The sequence below is a fragment of the Haemaphysalis longicornis genome, unplaced genomic scaffold, assembly GCF_048455015.1.
Source record: "Haemaphysalis longicornis isolate Haplotype H1 unplaced genomic scaffold, Haemaphysalis longicornis Haplotype H1 scaffold_5, whole genome shotgun sequence".
Taxonomy (NCBI): domain Eukaryota; kingdom Metazoa; phylum Arthropoda; class Arachnida; order Ixodida; family Ixodidae; genus Haemaphysalis; species Haemaphysalis longicornis.
In genome coordinates, this window is record NW_027526385.1 from 42041878 (window position 1) to 42054986 (window position 13109).

General features: G+C 48.9%; 1 protein-coding gene across 1 annotated transcript in view; it reads right to left on the bottom strand.

Annotated features, from left to right (window-relative positions):
• Mwh (multiple wing hairs) overlaps positions 1-13109 on the bottom strand; it is a 178683-nt gene that overhangs the window by 99038 nt on the left and 66536 nt on the right. The window lies entirely within an intron of this gene.

Here is a 13109-nt window from a genome sequence, read left to right on the forward strand (position 1 = left end):
TTTCCCGTTTCAGAGTCCTAGTTGCGTTTTGTGTGTGTGCGCGCACGTACGTGTGTCCATACCCCCACTGTAGTACAAGACAGTGCGGGTGCTAAAAAATAGCCTGAAATAAATAAATAAATAAATAAATAAATAAATAAATAAATAAATAAATAAATAAATAAAAGCTCCCTTGTACATCTGATCAATATTCCTCTCTCCATACTTCTTTTCCTTTTTTTAAATTTTCGCGCTTTCACCTGTCTTTGCCCTTACCCATTCGAAGTTACGTGGCCTGCCATTAGTCGGGCTGACGTCTTTAGGTTTAATTAAGGCTTACTCCATCGCTCTTTCTCTTCCTGACGCACGCGCGAGACACCGAGATGCCAATCGTTCACGAGTATTATCATCTAAGAAATAAGTTACATCAGGAACAAATATGGCTTGTGCAATGAGCTACAGGGCAATTGAAGCTTGTCACGTGTCGGGGTATGCGTCCACGCAAACGGGAACAAGAAAGAACCAGCCAAAAAGCGACAATACAAAACAGAAAGTCAGAATAAAGGTAAGGTAAGGACGTGATGAGCCACAAACAACCTCGGTGTCAAGGACGCGACGCAGTCGACCCTGATCTTCCCGTGTAGGCGAACTTGAACTCGGAGGGAGCGACCAGAGGGCGACTTAATAACAGTGATCGCAACACGGTCTTGTCAGTGAAGATGGAAGGCCTGCGAATCATCGAGATCACACGCCCCGGCCATGCAGTCGTATTTCCACCTTTTTTTCCCGTCTAACATCGATACTTTCGGATGAGATGGCGCAGCGGGAACGTCGACAATATCCAAGGACATTGATCCGCAACGTTCACCCACACTTCCCCCTGTACAGGTTGCTACACCTAGTCTTCTCCCATTTTGTACTAGGAACTGTTTCGTTTGAATAAATTGCGCATACACCGCGTGAAAATGTTGGTGTCAACTTATTTCGATGCCTGCGTACCGCTCTGCTCGTATAGATCACCAACATTAAGTATCACTAACCCGATGTCGTACGAACACCTTTTATTCATTCCTACCCAATACGTCCAACGGTTGGAACCATCTATCCCGTGACACCGCGCAGATATCAGACTTTCCTCTCCCGTCGGGCTTTATGTTTTTTGTTTTTTTTTTCTGGGCGATAATACCACATGATTGATTAAATTCGTTATATAATGCGTGCGGGTAAACGCGGTCTATGCTGTTACTATTGGCCTGTTTTCGATGCTGCTGTTTCGAAAATTTTTGTACTTTAAGTGTAACATGTCGGCCAAAGTGGTTGTCTTGTGTGTGAGTGTTTTTTTTTTGTTTTTTTGTGCCGCAGTTATGTCCCCTGCTTTTTCTGTCTTATCTTATGTTGTACCCCACTCCCCTCTACAATGCGTACGCACTAAAGGGTATGTTAAAAAAGAATAAATAAATAAATAAATAAATAAATAAATAAATAAATAAATAAATAAATAAAGCATTATGTCTCACTCAGTGGCTATGGCGTTCTGCTGCTGAGCCCAAGGATCCGAGTTGAAGTGGCTGCTTTTGAGATGGAAGCGAAAAGCGAAAACGGCGGTGTGTTCAACATTTCGGCGCACGTTGAAGATCCGTCCAGGTCGTCAGAATTAATCCCGAGCCACGCACGGCGCGCCTCATGCCTTCGGTATAGCTCATGTATAGCTTCAGCGCTTTAAGCCGCCATTTTGTTTAAATCCCACGACAGAGGAAGCGTGTGCAAGAGCCGCCTACACTCCTCGCGGGCGTTTTCTTCGGCAGCTCGCAGCGTAAAACGCTCGTAGCTAAGCCGCGTTCTCGGGGCGAAATAGAGAACTATAATCAGCTTATGAAAAGTGAGACAGACGAGCCAGTCTACGTGACGGTATTAGCATAAGAGGCGACGCCTGTAACTGTACGGCCACCCAAAGAGAGTCGCGTCGGTGCGATATGTTTCTAGATTACATTTGCGGGCGGCGCTCAATTTCTTTCAAGGCCGCGGCCTTTCTTTTACAGTGCGATATGCATTTCTACCCAGCCTGGTTGGTGCAATTCGCGCCACTCTCGCTCTGGGCACCGTCTTCGTGCAGTTGTCGTAGGGACCAATTAACAGAGTGGTTGATTAGGAAACTGCATCGTGCATACACTTTCCACGCGGCGGGTTAGACCACACATGGCCGCCGCCGGCGGAGTTTGGTGTACCACGCCCATCGCGCGCAGACTATTCACAGACGAACCCCTGCGGCGGTGGAACCGTAAAGGTCAGCCTCGACGAAAAGCGATGGTTAAAGTACGAGCAGGAATATGGGGGGAGAGGGAGAAAATGATGAAACGGGGGTCTCCGAACGATAATCACCCAAGCGAAAGTAACCGATTGCCCGGGGCTTTCTCGGAACTGCATGCCGCGGAAAACAGCCACGGACGAATGAAATTTCCGCTGGCATTTACGTCCACTCACGTGCTTCGAAGGCGGTAGCCTGGCGTACTATGCTAGGGGACAACCTATGGTATTTATTCGAATATTAGGCGAGGTTTTTCTTTCCAAAATCCGCAGTCTCAAAGTCATACCCCGCCTTATATTCGAAGCTCGGTATATAAGCCGATTTATTTGACTCTCCAAACTGCCCCCTCGCCTTATAATCGTGACCGCCTTATAATCGAATAAATACGGTAACGACAACGAAAGACGCCCCTGCGTCTCATCACTGCAGTCTACTGAGCACAAGGACGCGGGTTAGGGACGTAGTTAGACGTCTGGACGTAGAAGAAATTGGGGAGGTGTGTGTGTGTGTGTGGGGGGGGGGGGGGGGGGTGGTGTTGGGGCTCTCTCATTCCCCCAGATTTTTTTTATAGGCGGTGCGTGGGAGAGCGCCAGCGTTCATTTCGGCAAAACACTCCCCGCAACCCCCCCCCCCCCCCCTCCAAAAGAAATTTCTCGCTACAGCCCTGATTTCAATCCACCTTAATTACACATTAATCCGCCTTACTAATCATTACTGTCAATCTCTAATCAACTGTTAATCATCTCTGATACACGGCTGGCACGCCTTGGTTCGTTAATGGCCTACCTCGGATACCGTCTGTGTCGACACCGGGGTCATTCAAGGTCACCTTACGATGAGCGGGATAAGGCTTTCGCCTATGAAAATCTCCTAAGGTATCTACGCAACCCTTGTGAGAAGTGAATGCGAAAGAAGCAATCTGCGGATGACGTGGCGTTAAGCGGATACGCCGATACTGTGCTCGCCGAAAGGAACAGGTGCGGCCTCAGTGCCTGCAGGAAGAAGAGCTGCGGTGAGTGGTGCGCCACTGGGTGAGGCCAGTACATACTTGAGCCCCCTACCCTTACATCTCGCAGCGCCGCCAGCAGTTCGGCTCACCCCGTAGCAACCATAACGATTAGGGGCAGGCAGATAATCGCTTTCTCAGCGAATACAAACCCACGTTCGCAACCACGTGGAGCGTCGAAGCCAATGATAATTTTTAAAGCGAAATCTTTCTCAATGGGACCGATGGCGTCCGGTCAAAAAACTAAGGCATTTTTTTTATAGAGCGGTTGGTCGTCCGAGAAGCTCTAATAAGACCTTTGGACACACGGCGGTTGCGGGAAACCGGATTACCACTGTGTAAAAGCGATTACTCGACAATCGCGAAAGGGGACCGTTCTAGATAATACAATACACGCATCGATTACGAAGGAATGCAATAGTATACCTTTATCTGGTAAACAAGGTATCGGTGTACATTTAGAAGACCGTTCGTAGGTGCGTTAAACTGGTGCGTGAAAAATGGTCGTATTGGTTCGTTCTTCGTTGGCGATTTGGTTCTTTGAAGGTCTGCCGACTGATTTTGGCGCACTTCTAGCTTTCGCGCTTTTCTCAACTTTTTAGGGAGGGATGGTAATTTTTTTGGCGCGGCTTCACTGCTACAGACAACACCACTCGCCCCGTTTTTTAGGCAGAGTGGGCCGTTTAAAGCTTTGGTGATGGTGATGATGATGAAGAAGAAAAAAATTACGGTCGTCTTTGTTCAGGCGGAGTCACTGCTTCGCGTAAATAAGAAAGCAAACAACAGGAACGTCGATGCTCGGTCTCAACGAGGGAATATCTTACGGCGAGGCTTTCATGGTTTGTACGTGGTCGCACGATTCCCGCGACTTCCCACTAGCCAGAGTAGAAAAAAAAAACGCAAATGAAATTCTGGGAATTGTCTACCAGTGTGTAAGCTTTATTACGCCGCTCTCCGAACACATCAGCGTCAACACAGATCGAATTTTTTTCTCTTTTTAAAGCGAAGCTTTTTTACCTCTACCCCCAAGGGTTCTGTTGCGAACGTTGGTGTCAACAAAAAACTCCCGGGAACAAAAGAAGTTACTGGGACCGCCAATAACCGAACCTGGAAAGAATGGAGAAATGGAGCGAGAGTACGTTGTCTTACCGATTGAGCCACGAGCCCACGCGAATACGGAGGAGACAGACGGTGCACTCACCAAACACACCGGCGTGTTTACCCACTGCGTTCTCGCTGAATGCCACGTGACAGCGTCACGCGACCTCTCGCGCCGCTGTGCGCTACGCCCACGGCACGTGTAGTGGCCGTGTGCGCGCCCTGGGCATGCGCTAGGAATTATAAAAATTAAAGGAAGCTCACACCAACCCATGGCATCTCACTTTTCCTCCGTCTCTGCCGCTGATCTCGTCACCTCCGTCGGCGGCGGCAGAGACGGAAGAGAAATGAGATCGTCGAACACCGGGTTTGAGCTTCCTTTAATTTTATAAAAGAAAGTTTCCAGTCATGTGCTTCGTCTATACAACTCAACCAACCACCGTTCATGAAGCATGCATTGAATGAACCTTAGCAAACAATACCTCTTTAAAGTAATAGTGTGTTTAAGTGCGTTTAATTGTCTCTGGTTTCACTCTTTGTAGAGCCACGTGTGCGAATTCAAGTGACGTCGCATGGGTTATCGTTATGAGTGTCGTTTACATCTTCGCTTTCCACCACCTGCGCAGGGTGGATCGGCGCGCATTTTTTTTTTTTGCTCTTGTAGTCAATCGTGTAGGCGAGCTGGAGCAAATACGCATTTGAAATTTTGTCCGTTGACTTAGAGTATTTCTTTTTTTTGGGGGGGGGGGGGGGGGGGGGGGGGAATGTTTTTGGATCACCCCGTGCGCGCAGGTTAAGGAGACCATTAGCCATTTAGTTGCTTCATTTTCAGTTTTTTGCATTTTTACAGTTTTTGCGTGTTTTTATAGTTCCTTTTGGAGAACCACGGTTAGCAGAATTGGATGTCAATAGCCATACTGTGTGACTTATCGTTTCGCTTTGTTAGGTTCTTTTTTCTTTTTGCGCAATAACTTGTTTACACCATTATAAGGATTAATTGCCCCAACTTCGGCAATTACGCGTTTTTGTGCAGATGCGACGCCTTAAAGGGGCACGGACACAAAATTTTAAAGGCGAGATAACTTCCGAGATAGATTGGTGTGAACACACATACATCCTCTGCAAAATATCAGCGACAAATACAGCCTAGAACATATTTAAAGTGTGCGAAACGCAACCGACCAGCCAGCGGAGGACCTCGCGCAATCGACATTCCCTGGATGTGGCGTAAATAAACAACATCCAAACACGTCACGAGTTTATGTTGGCCGCTTTCACACTGCCGCCGGCTCGCCGCTCCGATCGGACGACGGTGCTTCTGCTCTCGAGCAACGAACGATCCGATCGCTCGCGGCAGGGGCGCCGGGATTTCGTTGGCTCATCAGGCTGCTGGCCGCGATTTAAGTTCTACGTCGATTCCAAGCACCCCATTTTTATTGATTTTTATTACACTGGTCGCGAAAACGCGCCGGGGACACGAAAAACGCACTGCGCGAGCCGCACGGTCGCTGCGCAGTCGGTGGCCACGGCCGAGGAGTGGCGCAGACCGGCGCAGGCGGTGCAGGCCAGAACAGCTTTGTATACACAAAATTCCACCTTTCGCGGCGCTTGCTGAAACCGAAACTGCGGCTGGCCGCATTAAGAACGTCTCTAATTAAACAACCGCCACACACTGAAGGAAATCAGGTTTGCACGCGTGATAAGCAGGTCATTAGCTACGTATCGCAACAAAAATACCAAGATGCTAAATATTTGTGTCAGTGCCCCTTGAACACGTTGGTTACTCGTAACGAATACGTACGCGTTAAAACAGCGCGAAAAAAGAAAAGAAATTGCACATATATATTTGGAACGACATTGCTATCTTTAAGATGGTGCGAATTTGGCCCGGTTATTGTAAATGACCTTAATTAGGAATTCTTGCCCCGAAGCTCCCGCCTTTATCGATAATAGGTAACCCAGTCAGAGGAGTGTTCACTTGCCTCGGAGCGCGCTTTCCGCTTGCTTGAAGCGTTAAAACATGGGCCCTTCCTTGTCTCAATTTGGGCCCATGAAACAAGGAAGTCAAAAATGGAATCTTTCGGCGCGTGCCGCGGTTTGTTTTCCCTGTGCTTGCAATACAAAAATACCGCTTGAATGAGGAGCGTATACCGCCGCAGTCGAGGTAAAAAAGAGCGCAGTGCGTACAGCAGCCCAAATGCGCCCTTCGTCGCCGCGTACGCTTTCGCTGCGATAATTTGTGTCGTTAGTGGCGTGCCTTTTCGTCGCAGTCCCAACCACCCGCCAGTTTGCGTGCATACGATCCGGTTTCACCATCCAAATCTTGCTGAAAGGGCCGCGCGAAGAAAGCATTTAGACCGCTTAATGGATCCTGCCCGCGGCCTGTGTCCCCATTTTTGAGGAGGGTACGGACAACCGGCTACCGTGCGCGCGCGTACAATTGAAGCGCGTTTGATGCGCTCTATACGTACAGAGATTGTGACCCGTTTACTCACCGCACTCCTTGAGCATACCACAAAGAACGCGGTGGCCTCAGGCTCAGTGAGCTCCAACTATGTTTGACGCTAAAATCGGCGTCCCTCAAATAGGGACCGTAGCAATGATTTAAATGCACCAAGTTTGTATTTTGTCTCCCCAGTCCCTCCAAGCAGTGAGGCTGAACTGCGGTCTTTATAATAACAAGGATGCTGTCAATGATTTTGGGCTACGTGTGCAACGAAAACTAAAGAGTACGACTACCTTGCAGATCTTATCCACAGTGCAACGCCCATCCATTCGCTAGGGACTCCGACTTGCTAAGCTGCGCGGACGCGTCGGTCGTATAGCGCGCGCAACTTCATGCAGGAGTTCTCAGTTATTCTTTTTTAGGAAGTGGGTAAGGGATGGTAGTATAAACCTTGTTCGGAAATTCTGAAGCGCCCAATTTTTTTGCTCGTTAGTAAGTAGAGAGGTATAAGGAATTCATTAACTGTCGCTTGCTTTGTTCGGACGCACATTTTATGCCAAACAGGTAGACCTATATGCTACGTTCATCAGAAATGCGGCCTGATTTTACAACTGACAGCGCAATAAAACGCACTTAAGCGCTTGTGTCTTGTCGTTTTCGCTTTCTGTTGTGCGTCTTTTTTTGCGCTGTGACAATTATGGCTTAAAAAGTAGCCGGTACCCTCATTCCTCAAGCTGAGTTACAACAAAATTACGTTTCCACTTTTCCATTTCGCGGGACTGATGACAGGTTTGCAACCGCCCTGACCTAATGAAACCCCCTTCTCCACCTTGATCGACATGTCCTGCTGCTGCTGGTTTAAAAGCGCGACCATTTGAGCAGTGCACGCCATGACGGTAATTAAGCCCGATGTGATTACGGTGTACTGTTAGTCAGAACTTCTTCCAGAAAACAACCTTTAACCATACGCAAACGCATTGACGGATCACCCACACCCCTACGATTATCCTCAACAATGGCGGATAATGTTTCATTAAGATTTTATTAATTCATTCACACGCACGTTGGGATTCTCGGACTCAGCACCGCACTGCAGCCCACCAGCAATTAAGCGTGAGCGTAAACCGATCAAAAGACTGTCGCATGCACGTGGATGCCAAGGTCCATGCTTTGGTTATACCGAAAGTTGTAGGGGTTGATGTTCGACCTCAGTAAGAGTCCGCACTCCAACACCCCTCGAGCTTTCCAAGCCTCAACAGCTCTCAACACAGCGCCTGAGGCGCCTTGCTTCAGCATCGCGTTGTCGAAGCGTTTCGTAATCTTGCCGCTTGAGGCAGTTCGATTTGCGATCTTCCTTAACGCTTTCGAATGGCTTCGCTCTGTCTCGTACGAGGTGCGCCACTGCTCGTTCTCGCCGCCGTGTGACGGGGGATGATGAATTTCGCGGTTTGCCTGTTCGCTCCATCGTTTGGATGCGTTCTTTGGCTCCTTGTTTAATCTGCGGTGTACTAGAAGGACGGCCACTTCTCGCTATTGTTCAGTTGAAGCTCGAGCTATGAATCGCCTCGTGTTATGGAACGCTTTTTAATGGTCCCTTTTCCGTCCCGTACGCCGGTGCCGACGCCACCTTTTTCGCTCAATGGACCACTAATGCTTGTGCAATTATAACTGCTCAAAGGACAAAACCAGAGATGAAGTGACAGAGGACAAGCGCCTGTCCTGTGTTACTTCATCTCGTGTTTCGTCGTACGCACAGGTAATAGATTTTGTTATTATTATTGTATTGAATTATTATAACTGTATTGTATCATTGTATTGTATTGTATTATATTGTATTGGATTGGATTGGATTGGATTGGATTGGATTGCATTGGGCTGAGCTGGGCCGGACTGGACTGGATTGGACTGAATTGGATTGGATTGTATAGGATTAGACTGAATTGAATTGGATTGGATTGGATTGGATTGAATTGTAATTTGCTTAGCAATGTACGTGTGGCCGGCAGGACCGGCCGGAGCCCCGCGTCCACGCTGCCGCGTTACTTCCCCACAGCCGCGAGAAGAAGAAGCGCCTGGGGTGTTCTGGCGCGTACAAACAGCGTACACGGTGGCCCGCGCCAGTCGGCCTTCCGGGTTGAAGGCACTCACGTACGCGTCGCACATAACGGCGCCAACGGGGGAGGCGGCGACGTCGGCACCGCGGCGGCAGCGGACCCCGTAATACGCGACGTCGACGAGACACGCCGGGTTCGAGGGGGAACAGAAACGCCCCTTTCATCGCTCATACCGCCGCATCCGCGGTATACGCTCGGATGACCGCTGCCAGGGGGGACGCCCGATTGTCCTCCTCGGGCCGTCTTTGTTGGAGAGACCACAGTAGGGATCAACGGTGAACGCCGCGTCTGCCGTTATGGGATACTCGAGAAACATCAGAACGGATGAGATTGGGACATTTCTGAAACAGCTGCTCGTAAAGGTTGGGAGGAAAACCATCTTCGCAAGCATTTAGGGGCCAAGCCCTTACGGGGCTCAGGCTGTTGGCGTCTAATGTCGTCGTCGTAACTGTTGTCTCATGTAGTCACACTACTAAAACACCGGGACACTCGTTTACGCCTCATGCTAGAACATAACGCGTACTAAAAACAACCGGGACAGTCATTTATGACTCGCGCTGGAGCGCTTCGTAAAGCACACTAAAGAAATACCGGGACACTCATTTACGCTTCGCGCTAGAGCGCTTCGTGCTTAAAGACACAAGACGTTTACAGCAAAGCTGTATACCTCTACCCCCCAACGGTTTCATCTGCGGGGGCAAGAACGTCAAGGCGCCAAGAATACACTCAAACACTGCATGCTTCGCCCCTCCCCAGGTTTCACGTTAGTGGGGATGGCTCGGTATTTTTGCTGTTGTGGGTTTGCTCCTATGCTACACAGCCGTTTCAGAGGCCTTCCGAGGGCCTTTGAACCAACTGCCGATCGAGAGGTCCATTGTATGCTATTATCCGCAGTGTAAGCAAGTGGTGAACTGTAAACTGGAAGTTCAACTGTCAATTGGAATTACTTTTGTTGCGTGACGTGCACACGGGGACAACTCGTGCGCCTTTTACGTCGTGGGTGGCCATGAGATCTTGAGTTTTCTTTCACTCTGATTTGTTGACTTGTGAGACCAGTGATATAGCGGGGATGGGTGTACACCCAAGAGCAATAGTTTACGGACCATGAAAGCAGCATTTTTGGGTTATTTCTCTGCCGCACGGCAGCCCGCGGTACTATGCGCGGTATTTTTCATTAGTTCAATAACTGTACAGCTCGAATGCACACGGCCGTTAGTCGCACTGGCATACTGGAAGAGAAATAACCTAAAATTGCCCTTTTCCTGGTCCGTAAACCTTTACTTGTGGCTGTACGCCTTGACCACACCACCCAATCAGTGCTCACTCGCCAACACAGTCGCCCATTCAACGTGCCTAGGAAACACCGAAACTTAATATAGTATTTCCAAAGGTAGCGACCGCCCCCCAAATTCGTACACTATAGGCTCCTTTCAACTAGCGAAGAATGAAATAGGCAACGACAGTCCTTCTTGAGGAACTGCGGTCCCGCAGCATTCGCTGTACATTGAAACGCATCAGAGGCAAATTAACGGCGCGCATAGCTTCTCAAAATTATGCGAACATGGCAGTAAAGCTTTAAGGCTGAAGTGAGGAGGAGATCATTGTAGAGTCACACTAAGCGCCAGTAACCGACCATTATAGAGCCACACTAACCGATAACCGTGACGCCACAGAACCGCCCCTCTTTAAATAGCCTCGCTCAAAGCTCATCGCGCGCGGCGATTGTGGATCGCATTTCTCGGTGCCGGAGGAAGTCGTCAAGCCACAAGCAAGCATTGGGGACAGCGGGAGGCCCTGCGGCACGCCATTGCGCTCTATAAAGGATACCGGAAAGGAACCGGGCCGTACAGTGACAGAATCGATTCACAGACGCGGGGAGCACATTAGGGGCCGCGAGTATTTAAGTCACACGGAACTTCAGTCCTGCAGGGCTCCCACCACACCCGTCGAAGCAGAGCAATACCGATGCATCGGGTGCTATACGCTTTCGGACAGCATCCTCCGCTAACGTCTTCCCCCTTTCTTTTGGTTTACTTTTTATTCAGTGGAAACTGCCATTGTCTTGGCATGAACTGCGGTGGTCGCCTCCCACATAACCGCTAATGGCGTTGCAGGCTGTTAGGGCTGCCGCTTTGGTCCCTTCCTTTTGCACAGAGCGACGTCGCCACCGGAAGTGGGAACCGGAAGCTGAGGCGACGCAAATACGATTCTTTAAAAGCTTAAGTTAGATTCCATTAGGCTCAAATCCCACTTTTGTACCAGAGGCAGTACAACGAAACGAAACACTGCAAAACCCTCATTATAAAAAGTCCCGGGTTGTGTTATAAGCAGTAATTTGTTAAATGCGGGGATTATTTGCTTTCTTACAGCACTGCACTTGGGACCATCGAAAAGTCGAAAACTTCTCACGCATCGAGAATTTGAATAAAGAGATTTTATAATTGACGAGGTTCTAAAGATCCAACAGCCTCTTGTAACGTATACTCTGCGAATGCACCGATTTTTTTAGATGCGACGCATCTCATTCCCTCGCCCCTGTCCCTGCATCCATCCGGCGTTGTTGTCGGCGTTGTCGGCGTCCACCCCTCCCCCATTCTCCTCGCCGCGCCAGCTGCGCTCTCCGCCGCTCACCCCCTCTCCTCTCCGATAGCGAACACTCTTTCGCGAGGGGCATTGGCTTGGCTTGGCTTGGCTTGGCTTGGCTTGGCTTGGTTTGGTTTGGTTTGGTTTGGTTTGGTTTGGTTTGGATTGGATTGGATTGGATTGGATTGGATTGGAACTCTGCGATGCTTCGCATCACCTCAGGGTTCCCCTCGGGAAGATGGTGTAATTTTCTCGAGCAGGATTGGATTGGATTGGAACCCTGCGATGCTTCGCATCACCTCAGGGTTCCCCTCGGGAAGATGGTGTAATTTTCTCGAGCATACTTTCTCTCTCCCAAACGCTAGGGCATCCCTCAAAACACCTTAACGCGAAACGGTTTTGCTGGTAGCGTCCTGGAGCTTTTCAAATCGGATTTTTTTTAGATATGCTGCAGTCTTAAGAATGCTGCCGAAAGGAATGCTGGCTACTATGACAGTGAGCCGTGCGGCAACGTACTTTTGAGTGCACGTGAGATTAGATGAGGTGTTCACAAACTTGTCCCCGGCTAAAAGAACAATAATCTGCAACGTTTCCTATTCCTTTATGCGGTTTTTAAATCACGCGTTGACACCGACGGAGTGGTTTGGACACGTAACGTATACAATTAGACGTTACATGGCGCCACTTTTCAGATATTTTAGCGCAAAAGTAAAATTTTTTTCCACCTGATCATTTAGAAATTCCTTGCGGTTACCCCTTATATAAAACGCTGGCTTCCATATGACCTATAGAGGGAGGACGCGCACTCCACCGAAATCGGTTGTCTGTCCCTTTAAACATTTCGACCCAAAGCGTGCGAATATTTCCTACGCTATGTCGAAATCGCTCTATACGAAGTATCGTTTTATTCCAAGTACTTCCAGGTCCCCCCCCCCCCTCCCTTCCCCCCCGGCAGTGTGACAGAACACTTTTACAACCCGCCTTTAGCGAATCATTGATTGATTGTAGGGTTTAACGCGCCGACGCAACGCAGGCGATGAGGCGCGCCGTAGTGGAGGGCTCCGGATTAATTTTGACCACCTGGGGATCTTTAACGTGCGCCGAAATCTCGTACACACGTGCTTTTCGCCTCCATCAGAAAAGCGGCCGCCGCGGCCGGGAATCGAACCCGTGACCTCGTGCTCAGCAGCGCAACGCCTTAGCCACTGAGCCACCGCGGCGGGTCTTTAGCGAATCATCTCTTATAACGAAGCCACTTTGCTGTTCCGAGGACTTTGTTATAGCGAGGGCTTAATGTATCTGCGCAAATTCCGCGAATGTCCTTCTCAACTACCGCTTCCGATTACGCCAGAATAATAAAGCAAAAGCGCGCGGAGACGTGTCAAGACCAATAAAGAAATAAATAAATAAATAAATAAATAAATAAATAAATAAATAAATAAATAAATAAATAAATTTAACTTTATTAGAAAAAGGGCTGGCTCAGAGGCCTATAGGTATGGTACGGAGGGAAAGGATATAATAAATAAAAAAATAAAAATTGGAGGGCGAGCAACGTACCACGCAAACCACACAAGC